At 27.5% G+C, this 12,411-nt stretch overlaps 1 protein-coding gene and 2 non-coding genes across 3 annotated transcripts in view; all 3 read right to left on the bottom strand.

Annotated features, from left to right (window-relative positions):
• The window catches only part of LOC129608061 (relaxin receptor 2), a 40,952-nt gene that overhangs the window by 20,468 nt on the left and 8,073 nt on the right, over positions 1 to 12,411 (bottom strand). The gene's annotated exons all lie outside the window — the stretch shown is intronic.
• LOC129608194 (U2 spliceosomal RNA) lies at positions 409 to 600 on the bottom strand. Its single transcript, XR_008696876.1, has one exon. It is a non-coding gene; the product is annotated as a U2 spliceosomal RNA (small nuclear RNA).
• LOC129608193 (U2 spliceosomal RNA) lies at positions 2,480 to 2,670 on the bottom strand. The gene has a single exon (XR_008696875.1). It is a non-coding gene; the product is annotated as a U2 spliceosomal RNA (small nuclear RNA).

Genomic DNA, 12,411 nt, shown 5'->3' with positions numbered 1-12,411 from the left:
ATAATGTATATGTTAAATGAAAAAGTAGTGAATTATGTAATGTAAATAAATACATAGCTTTTTATTTGAGTATATCTCGAATCTCGATATTCTAGATAAGCAAAATAACCCGAATTGTGCTTTTTCATGACTTAAAATTTCTCCCAAACGTACCATGGATTCTTTTCCTCATTTCATTGAAAATTTTGCATTCAAATTTTGCAACTACACCCTGACTTTTAAAATTGTCAACAACAAAACAATCATTATATAAGTAACTACTAAATTAAGTCTTAAGCGTCAACCGAAGTTATGAATAAACTTAAAATTTACCATCCTTTCAAGCATAAAATGTATTGCATTCTGATATGTTAATCAATTCCTAACTTATTTCTTTGTATAATAACACTTAGTTTTTTTATTTGAAATATTTATTGGGCCGAATTCCTAGCTGTACTGCAATACTAGGCCAACCCGTGATAGAGGTGGAGCAAGCCCCTAGCACTCCATCTATTTCCAAAAATCAGGTTAACATTTGTGACTTCTTTGAAGTCTATCAGATGTTAAGCTGATAAGAACAGATACTACACTTTGATCTTAGCCATAAGGCCGAGAAGCGATAGCGTTTAACAACTTTTATACTATATTTATGTAAAAAATTACATAAATATTCTGTGAGTTATAAAAATAAAATTAAAAATATTTCTTCTCTCCTCTTTGTATATTTTTATTTCCAGTTTTTATTTTATACACATTTTGAATTTTTACCTAAGCTCTACTTATTGTGTGTATTAACGACATTTTTCAGGTAAAAGATTAATATGCATGAATATGAATTGCGATATAAATACTTTGGTGTAGATAAAGACAAGAAACATGTGTACGTGTATTTTGCAAACAAAATGAAATAATTAGTAATAATTAATAATGCGTAGACCATAGATAAAGGAGTAAACAATGTGTGGGCATATATCAAATACATACATAAATATGCTTATGGAACGAAAATAAATAGTAGATTTAGTCATTCCCGAAATATGCAAAAAAAAAAAATATTTGAAAGTAAACGAGAATAGAAGAGTTGATCTTGTTAACTGTATGACACCTTCCTTGCTAACTAAATGATTCTAAGAGTTGCATGACAAAACCCATTTAGACTCACACCACTTATTGCTTCTATATTCTTCTATTTTTTTCTAAAATATTTATGTTCTTAGCTGCCATACAGCTGTGAGCTGTCATAAAGGTATTCATACAATCGTGTGTGCCAAACTACTATTGAAGTTGTATGGCATCTACCAGAAAGAGCCAAGAAATTTTAACGAATTTTATCAAACACATCGGCCCTACTAATATATTTGCTTGTGTGAAATTTCAATACCACAGCTTTTATAGTTTTTGAGATATAGCCAAATAACTTTTGGAGTTGTACGACAGCTACCACAAGGAGCCAATCAATTTCAACGACTTTTGTCAAACACATTGGTCCTACTAATATATTCACTTGCGTGAAATTTCAATACCATAGCTTTTAAAATTCCTGAGATATAGCCAAATAACTTTTGAAGTTGTATGGCAGGTACCAGAAGGAGCCAGGTAATTTCAACGACTTTCATGAGACACATTGGCCCTACTAATATATTCGTTTGTGTGAAATTTCAATACCTCATCTTTTATAGTTTCTGAGATATAGCCAAATAAATTTTGAAGTTGTATGGCAGCTACCCGAACCAGTACCCCGATCATGTCCAATTTAAATAGGATTCTGGCACTTACTACAATAAATCATTTGTGAAAATTTGGTGAACTTAGCTCAATTAGTTTTTGAGTTATCGTTGGGACGGACGAACGGACGGACGGACAGACAAAGCTAAATCAACTCAGAATTTGACGATGATCAAAAACATACACTTGAGTCTATATCTAAGACCTTTATTTCTTAGCGTTACAACGGTAAGGCAAATTTAGTATACCCTTCGAACATACATTCGTACGGGCATAAATATTCTTCGTTTATTTATGAAAGATATTTAATTATTTGGAAGGTTATCGGTATCGTAAAAAGAGTGATAGTCTTTGGAGGTACGTACTGCTTTTAATTCTTGTAAGAAAACCATTTCTGTGTAATATTTTCAACGGCTCACTTGTGTATGATGCTGTTTTTGATTATGTGTGGCTTACGAGTTTTCACTGCACAACAAAGATTCAGAATATAAAATATAAAATTGTGTTGTAACAACACAGTCATAAACTCGTAGAAACTTAAAAGACGGTTTTCGCTTAACTTCGTTTTTATTAGCAATTACTAAAAATTTTTAGAATATTCATGAAACACATTTGATTTAAACAGAAAAATGCCAAAAATGGATTTTTGAACAATTTGTTAATATGAGGTCTCACTGTTGCAACATCGATATGTTTTGTTTATGTTGCACTAAATACTGAATACACTTATACACTACAATACAAAATTCGTTTCACTAATTTTACTATTTGAACTAATTATTGGGCCGAATCCTAGTTGTACTGCAATACTAGGCCAACCCGTGATAGAGGTGGAGCAAGCCCCTAGCACTCCATCTATTTCCAAAAATCAGGTTAACATTTGTGACTTCTTTGAAGTCTATCAGATGTTAAGCTGATAAGAACAGATACTACACTTTGATCTTAGCCATAAGGCCGAGAAGCGATAACATTCAACTATTTTCATACTCTATTTATGAAAAAAATTACATATGTATTCTGTGAGTTATTAAATTCAAATGAAAATTCAACGTGTGTGTATTCAGGTAAAAATTTAAAAAATACATAATATACATTAATGTGTGTTCATTACATTACAATGCATTTTTATGTTTTCTTTAAAGTTTTATTTTTGTTATACCCATCTTAACAAAAGATTTTTTTGAAAGGATATCATTACATTACTTTGTAGACCAACATACAGAAGATCAGTTTTCTTTTACATTTTATAGTATTTCTTACCAAAAAAAATTCGTAAGGTATGAATCTATTGATTTAGGTTTTTAGACTGCCAACAATCAACAAATTTAATAAAATTTTTCCTCTATGATTTAAAATCAACATTTGAGCGTTATGTTGAATGTCCCGAGTTAATATTGAGAATATCTAATTAAAATTAGAATTAACATTCTTAACTATAAAAATTATGAACAGTGAGGAGCTAGGGAATCGTATTGCAGCAAACATGCCTTACAATCTAAGGAAGGGTTGGATGAATTCTAGACATGAAAACATGTATTACAAACCGTCGCTTAAATCCTTAAATAAATAACTCGCTACATAAAATCAAATAAAATTTATATCGTAATTTAAATTTTTATTGTGGCTGAAAATTGTGCACGCATTAAATTAAATTTTCAATAATAATATGAACGAAGTAAATGTATTTTCTTTCACAGGCAATGATTAAGTATGTTAAAAGCACATGTAAGACAAACATTGAAATTGAAATTTCCTAAATAAAAATTACGTAAATATTTGAATAAAAGACCTTCACAATAGGAAAGAAATCTGGATATTTGAAATACCTACTTCTGATAATTGATAAATAAATTATTTCAATAGCTTTGCATATATTTGTGCTTAATGATTAATGCTTTCAATATAACAAGTTTTTTTTCAAAGGTTTTTATTAGGGTTATCAACTCACTTTTTTTAAAAAATTTTTATAAAAAAAAAAACCGGTGCTGAAAAGGTTTTTAAGAAGCGTGTAAAACACCGCTTCCTAAAAACTTAAAACAAAACGAGAAAAGATAAAGTTGATAGTTTAATTACTGTAGAGCTTTCGAAATATGATCAAATTATTCTCGAAGTTGTATGGCAGCCATTGTACAGCAAATACAAATACGGCTTATACAGCTATAGCCAAATTTCGCCGAATTTTTGTCTATTTATGCAAAATTTAGTATCTCTATATGTTTTGCAATTTCTACGATATGATTAAGTTATTGTTGGAGTTATGTTGCAGGTAACTTGAACAGATATTTCAGCCGGGTTAATATTAAATGTAGTTTGCACCATATAACTTTCCTAAGCAATTCGAAAAACTTGGTTACTCTAGCTCAATGTATTTTCGAGTTGTCGCAGGAACGGACATAGCTAAACATGTCGCTGTTTCTTAGCGTTGAGAGCGATATGACAAATTTAGAATATCCAGTTATATGTTTATTAGTATAGGCATATGCATTTCAGAACAAAAAAATATATCGTAAACTGCAGCCTGCAATATTTATGAATGAATTATTAATTCGTTTTGCACTTTATGTAATTAGCAACCCTTACATTATAATTACTGATTATTAAACAAAACAAAATTTTTCGTTTGACTAAGAAAATGTCACTGTTTCGTTTTTATTTTGAAATTTTCTCAAAGTTCATGAATAACTAAAACTATTTGTAATTATTTTTCAACTTTAATAACCTTTAAAAATCATTTTATATTTTGGGTTTTAATTAACAAATAAATTTTACAAAATTGTTGTTTCATTCTAATAGACAAGTGGAAAGAATGAAAATTTCTCATGAGATTTTTATCGAAATTAGGCTTAAACATGAAAAAAATTTTATTAAATATTTTGTCTCATAAGAAAACCTTAACCCATTTTTTTTAAATGTATATTTTGTCCCAAATATTTAATAGCCATTTAGTCGGTCAAGCAATATTACAATATAATATGGGAAACATTATCAGTCTATAGGAAAGTGTGTCTGTATTATACCAATATTATACCAATACAATGTGTTTAATAAATTCAATTTGTTAGGAAAACATATAAGAGTATACGATAGCAGTAACTACATACAGAATTGACCACAAAAAATTAAGGGTTACAAATTAGATTTTTATTATGAAATGTTTTATAAAACAAAAATGTATAAAATATTTCAATTAACACAACTTTTAAATTCTTTTATGTAAAAATTAAAAAGGTTTAGCAGCAAGAGAAGTGTAGACTTATTCAAATATACACGAACTTTCTAACATATTACAAAAAAATTTTATTATTGTTGCGTAAAAAAGTATTAAAACTATTTTTCAAAGGAGTTTAATTAAATTAGTTTTAAAAAGACTTTATGCATAACACACATTCTTCGAACATTAAAGAAAACCGTAGTTAAACCAATGTTATTTTTTAAGAGTTATGAAATGGAAGGATTTTTTATTAAAATCTGTTTGTCTGAAAAAAATTCTTTTATCTATATTGAATGGTATAAAAATTCCGATAAACAGACCTACAAACGGACCTGATATGAACCGACAGAATGGAGCTACATGCAGTAAAACTTACATATACAAATATAAATCTTCAGAAATACTCATAAACTTCTTTATTCACAGAATAACAATTGAGACACTGGTAAATTTGCAACTTAATTTTCTATTTAAAGAACTTTTCTATATTATTACATATAATATCTAGATTTAAACGGGTCGTTATATGGCAATTTTAATCGTTTATTAGGATTCAATAACTTAAAACTGATATACAAAGCCTCAATTTCTTGTGTTCGCTATCCTTTAATTACAATAAATTTTTGTAACAATTTTCATTTAAGATTTGACAGTCTAAAATAAGTTTATTAGCACATTTTTCTTACAAAAAAAATTACTTGCAATTACAAAAGACTTTTCTTTTGAGATTTTAAATAATATGCTGGAAAAGATGAATAACTTCATCCACAAAAGCCACTTTTATATCACATTTAGATTAAGTGTTAGAATATTTTATAAGGACTTTCAGGACTTTCTTTATTAAAAATAATAATTTGCTTATAAAATAATCAAAAAAGTATAATTTTCTCTTGAATATCAAAAATTTTATTTTTTCTACTCTTTTTTTTTGGTTTTTTTTTCTAAAAAGAGAAAAATATAGAGTTTTTAATACTTAATTAAATAATTAAATCTTTAAAAAATAATTTTATTTAGAAAACAAAATTGGTGTGGCCAGCATATAACCGAATAAAAGATCAGTGACTGACACTGAATTTCAAAATTACTGGCACAATCAATAGAAATGAAAATTACAATTTAATATTTACAAGAAACAAACAAAATATTGCATAAGAGAAAAACAAAAAAGACTGCAAATTCCTCTCAAAAAATATTCAAATACCATCAACCTCACGGCTAATGGTATCACAAAGTCACTATTCCAAAGAGGAAAAAATGACTCTTGTGGCAAGAATGGTAGGAAGTCTTAACCATTGACGACCTATAACACCTGATCCCCTCCTTCAGAAAATCAACAAATCTCCAAAGAACACACAAACTCAGAAAAGCCTTCGAAGCCACCATATAAATTTGACCATGTTAACCGGAGCCACTATTGAAGATGACACCAAGATTGCATTCCGTTTCAGAGCAAAATCAGAAGTGAAAAATCAAAAGTGTGGTAAAGGTCCAGTCCTTGAGACCTGACATATATTAAAAGTTGAAAAAATCGTGTGACTCCCAAACTCAACTCTGATCTAAATTCTCGTGGTTTAGCCGGGCTTAAGATAAACGAATGCACCGACAGGCTAACAAATAGACAGCCATCTTTCCAAAAATAGTTTATTTATACGCTTCCCCGTAGCATGGAGAAATTCATTGGAAATTAAACATGTGAAATTGGGTGCCATCACATAATATACTTCCTTTTTGTATACGCGCGTTAAAAAAAAAAAGAGATAAAAAATTTAAAACTAAAGTTCGGAGCAAGAAAAAAGAGAATGAGAACAACATAGTTCGACGGAAATATTCATACAAATCATAAAATAATCCTTTCAAATTTTAAATATAGTCAGCATTAGGTAAAACCGTATATTAATTTAAGAACCTGATTAGATCTTATAAAATGATTTAAGAAATTAAAATTTATACAAAAGGTAAAATTGGGTCAAATAAATACGGATATAATTTTTGTCTTTAGCTGCTTCTTATACGACTAATAAATTTTCTTTAAGTTTTCATTATTTTGCAAAAAACAAAATTTAATTTTTCAAGTACTCTAATAATAAGTCTGTTTGGAAGAGACTTAAGAAATATTATTTAGAATAATAGAAGGGGAGGGAGATAAAACCCCAAATCATTTCATATACTTAAGTAACTAGCGAAGTATATTTTAATGAAAACTTTTTAGAGCAAATATGCAATAATTCTGATTCCATAAAATTTCCATAAAAAAAAAAACAAATTTTATCACCGCAACCATTAAAATTGAGTTTGTGTGTGTCTGTAAAGAGCTATTCCAAGTTAAAAAAAAAATAATTCCTTCCTTTATTTCTTTAGTTTTTATGTTATCCTTGAAAAAGATAACTATTTGTGAGAGAATTTAAGATTCATATCGTTGAACTCAATTATATTACAAAAATAATTTTGTGATTTTTTTAAAGTTCATAAACTGTTCAGTGTGTTTAATATTAAAAAATTTTTTGATGCAATTTATAAAATTTCCTGTAAGTGTTTTTTATATTTTTTAACATAAAAAAATCGTAATCAAAAAATTATGATTAATTTTTAAGTTTTTTTGACAAATCTGATTTAAACTTTAACCTTTGTTTATAACTTTGTTAACGGGACAAAGACCTAAGGGAATACCTTTTTAAATAAAGTGTTTTTAATAGTAGAACACTATAGACTGTACTATTACAGTGGGCTAAAGACTCCCATCCTAAAGATAGGAAGAAATGGGGTTGAATTAATGAGAGAAATGGAGCAGGATCGCCTTCTCGGGCAGATTTGACTTCTGGCGATGCTTAGCGACGACATGGTAAAGAAGTGTAGCTTCGATTAAAAACTTTGTTCGATAAAAATTAACTTTGTTGCTGAACAATAGAAGGAGTTAGGAATTCGAATTTTCAGGTTAAACAATGGGATCAGACGCTATCTGTGAACACACTTACAGATTCTGTGAGGAAGATGGGGAGACCTCAATACACCTCCTGAAAGACTGTATTGTTCTCGTTCGCAGGAAAAGATACATACTTGGTGACACTGGAGAAGGTAAATATTGGCGGAGTTATGGTCTTCCAGGCCTCATAAGTTGCTTGAGTTCATCATCGCGGCAGAATAAACAATAATTAGAGAAAACTAGTCACACTAAACGTTCTTATTAGGAATCTAATATACATTGCAGTCAGATACCTATTATTTCTTTACATAAGAACGACGCAAGCAATTACCCTAAATATCCTGTTTACCAATTGTATGCTAGCCTACGTAACCTCGTATGGACCGCCTGACTTGATCTCCAGAAATCAATCATTTTTATAATCACTCAGGAAATTTAATTCTATTGCTGTAAATTTAATTTCATAAAACAAGATTAGCATTGTAGGGTGTTACAATTACTTAAAAAGAAGTCACAACCCGTACTTAAAATTTGTTAAAATATAGAAATCTTTTTCTTATAAAATCTAGCAGTCTTTCGTTGCAGTCTGAAAATTTAAGTATTCTTCGTCAAAAAATACAACACCTACACAATATACATAGCTTTGGCACTTCTACAATAAATATACAATTAATGTTGTGCGTACAAACAAATATAAAATTCAAAAAATTATTCAAAATAATTGCAATTACAAAATTTCCAAGTAAATTAATTTTTAATAACTATAAAATAAAATCCACGAAATTATCAATAAAATCATCGCATGTAATAAAATTAAGTATTCCTTAAAAATGCAAAATTTTCCCTATACTTGAGTATGTTTGAAAATTGAAAGAAAAATTTTACGATTTTTAGCGACGAATAGTCAAAATTTATTCAATGACTCAATAAAAAATGAATATTCATTTGATTTTATTAGAATAGTTTCTATGTATGTATGTATAAATAATATTAAAGTTGATTTTCATAATAACGCAAAATCACATTAAATTTTATGCAAAAATGCACTCCTTCACGATCCAACTAATAGATTTACATAAGTAGTTGGTTAAAAAAATCAAAAATTAATTTTTTTAAATCTTCAAATAATTTTTAAAGATCTTAAGATCTCAGTGAAATTAAATATTTTCAATCAATTTCGATGGGTTTTGAAAAAAACTATAAACCAGTATATCAAGTAAATAGTATTATAGAAGAATAACATTATAGGAATACTTGTTTTCATTTGGAATTCAAAAAAAGAAAATGTAAGTCACAGAATTAACATTAGAGTGATAACAGAGTTTACGACTATATCGTTAATAATTTCTTTATTTCCCATTGTAGCTCAGATTGCCCGCCTTAAAAGCAGGATGTCAGTGAGTCAAATCCAAGTCGACAAAAAATTTTTCTGCCTTAACTCATTCCATGGAATAAGTTATCCTGTTTTGCAGCTGTACGAATCTTGTTACTATTTTGTAGCTATGTGAACAATATTTTCGTTGTTCCTTTCAAAGTTTGCAATAAAATTTTATACAGTTTTAAATATTTCTAAAATACTCTGCAAATTTTATATTTCAATTTGAATAACCACATCACTTTTTTAGCTACAATACTTCCAGATATGTGAAAGTCTACTATAGGAAGATTTCGGCCAACTATTGAAGATTCGAATGTCCCGCTTATCTCTTCCTTTTATTTTGTTGAAACAAATGTTGCACAAACTGCAATAAACCGCATATGGTATATATAGAATGTAAATATCGTAATTGGTATCAATAACCTAAAGGACCAAAAAATTTAAATTCAAAATTTTTAAAGGTCATATCCAAATTGAATATTAATTCAAAAAATATTTTGATTTTTGTTTATAGTTTATTTTAAAATTCTTTTTAAAATATTTATTTTGAAAATTATTTGCATATTTCACTTTTAAAGTCATTAAATTTATAAGCTTACAACGTAACATATTTTTTGGCAATATAAAAAAATTTATTGTTTAAATAATATGGTAAATAACTTATGTAATGTACATATGTGTGTAAGTATGTGGATAGAGATAAAAAATTCATCTGTGGAATTACCGAATTATCCTGTCATAAAAAAAGAAATCAAAAAATAAATAATCTTGTCAAATACCACAACAAAACTGACAACATTTTTATAATGTTTGGGTAACATAACACAAAATCAATAGGTTGTTGACGCATAGTTTTAGGTAAATTAAATGGGAAAACAACAATAATTAATTATTGTGGTATTAGAATTTTAAATTATTTAAAATAATAAACTTCAAAAAGAAAAATTAAGAATTTCACTGCAATTATTCATTAGAATCTGCAGCTGAAATTAAAAACACAGAAACAATATAAAGCAAACCTAGCATAATTGTATTAAGTATCAAAATCTCTGGAATGATTTTTCCACCACTAAAATATTTCTCTATCTAAATCCTTTCGGTATAACTGTTCAGAATTTTTTACATTATACATTGTTCATATATGACGTGGGCTTTTCAATTCTGATACTACAATTGTAATAATGAATCCTTATTTTTATGTATGTAGGTGCAAAATTATATTTTTAATAGAAAATCCGACTTTTGTATATGCAATAAAAATCAAAGAAAAGGTTTTCTTCAATTTTGATTACATATGAAAATTTCATTTTTATTCTCAATATGGCAACAAGAAATGCATCCACATTGTAAGGAGGATATTTGAAGAACACCTTCATTCATTCATTTTGTAAATATTTAAAATTCATTGAACATACAAGGAGCATCACATTTAATTTAATGTCATTGAAGATTGTTTAAACTTTTTAGGTACATAATATATTTTTATAAATTCACAATGAGTTGAAAGGAAATTACCCAAAATAATACAATTTTAACATTTGCATATTTAGTATTTATAAAAATGGAATGAGCGTTTGGAAATAAATGAAATTTTGAAAATTAAATCTTAACATCAACTTAAATAAAAAATGTATAAAAATTTTCTATTGTTAAAACTTGAAAACATTCAATTAGGAATTTTGAAAACAGTTTTTTCTTTTTGAATTGTTATGATTTTAACATTTTAGTATTTCCGGAAAATTTCATTGACCTCGCTTAAAAATATGTATGTGTTTTATTCATACACTAAATTCTCCAAATGTATACAATAGCAAAGATCTCTACAACCGAAAAAATAATATTCAAGTAACACTTGCAAGAAACACACAAAATGTTGTGAATCAATCGAAACAAAATCAATATTCAGAAATTTGTGTTCTAAACACGAAGTAAATAAAAGAAGAGTAATGAAAGTAGAATTTGACCATTGGTGCAGATTATAGGTCACTATAAAAATTATATTCAATATTATTATAACTTAATATACAATAATAATAAATATTATACAAGTAATTTTCAAATATTCGTAATATTCGATATTAAAAAAAAAACTAAGAAAAATAAACAGTAAATATTAATAACCTCAAATAATTAATATAAATAAAACTCCGACAGGCTAGTCACCTACCTAGGTAAACTCTATGACGCTATGAAACTAGTCCATGAGAAATCATGCACTAGCCCTATGCTCCTTCTAGGAGTAAATAAAGGAGAAAAAAAAAAAAAAAAAAAAAAAAAAGTAGAACTGTGGTGTTATGAGAGAGTTGTTCAATTTAGAGTAGAGATATCTCATTATCTCATTGCTATATAGAGCAGAGAGTTCTATTGGGGATGATTGGAATTGAAAAATCCTATAAAACAATATAATATGGCTGCTGCGTTGCAATTTTTTATTAAGAGCTTAATTAAGTATCAAAAGCTGTCTGTTAAGAAAAGCATACTGATATAATACAAGTGTCGTCGCTAGTCTACAAAAAAAAATATTCAATTGAAACAGAATTAAATTCAGAAATTAAAATAATTCAACTAAAATATAAATTTACTAAATGAATCTTTCAAATATTGTGAATAAAATTGAATTTTTACTCTCAGCACTTTTTACGTCATATATTTCGATCCCCCCACCACTTACCTACTTATTTTAAATAATACTTAGAAAAAAAAACTAAAAAGAGTAAGAGTAAACATAAAAATCGTAATTCATTTAAGATCGGTTTTGATTTCTCCGAAAGTGATAATAAATATACTTAAGGAATGACTCGACAGGAAATGTTTGTTCTCAAATAAAATTATTGAGTTCGTATTTCAAGATGAAAGACCTCAATTTTTTTTTTGTTGTTTTTGACTAAGTCAATTTTTTTTTTGTTGTTTTTAAACTTAAGGTGACAAAAGTTATGAGCAAAAAAGAATCGAATATATTGATTCATGGCTTTTCATTGGCTTCCTCTTCAAAATGCTTTTTATAGCTCGTGTATTTTACGCAAACACATACTCTTATTATTTTAAGTTTATTAAACAGATTATTTTACATATATAGATGCATATACATATTAACATATGAAGTAGAATATGTGAATAATTTTAAGGATTTGAAAACAAAAAAAAAGGATAAGACAAAAAAATCAAATTGTAGAACAAAAAATCATTAGGAAAATGCTA

This window comes from Condylostylus longicornis, unplaced genomic scaffold (assembly GCF_029603195.1).
Source record: "Condylostylus longicornis isolate FDR11 unplaced genomic scaffold, ASM2960319v2 ptg000030l, whole genome shotgun sequence".
Classification (NCBI taxonomy): Eukaryota; Metazoa; Arthropoda; class Insecta; order Diptera; family Dolichopodidae; genus Condylostylus; species Condylostylus longicornis.
The sequence above is the reverse complement of the archived record's forward strand: the minus strand, read 5'-3'. Positions and strand labels throughout refer to the sequence as shown.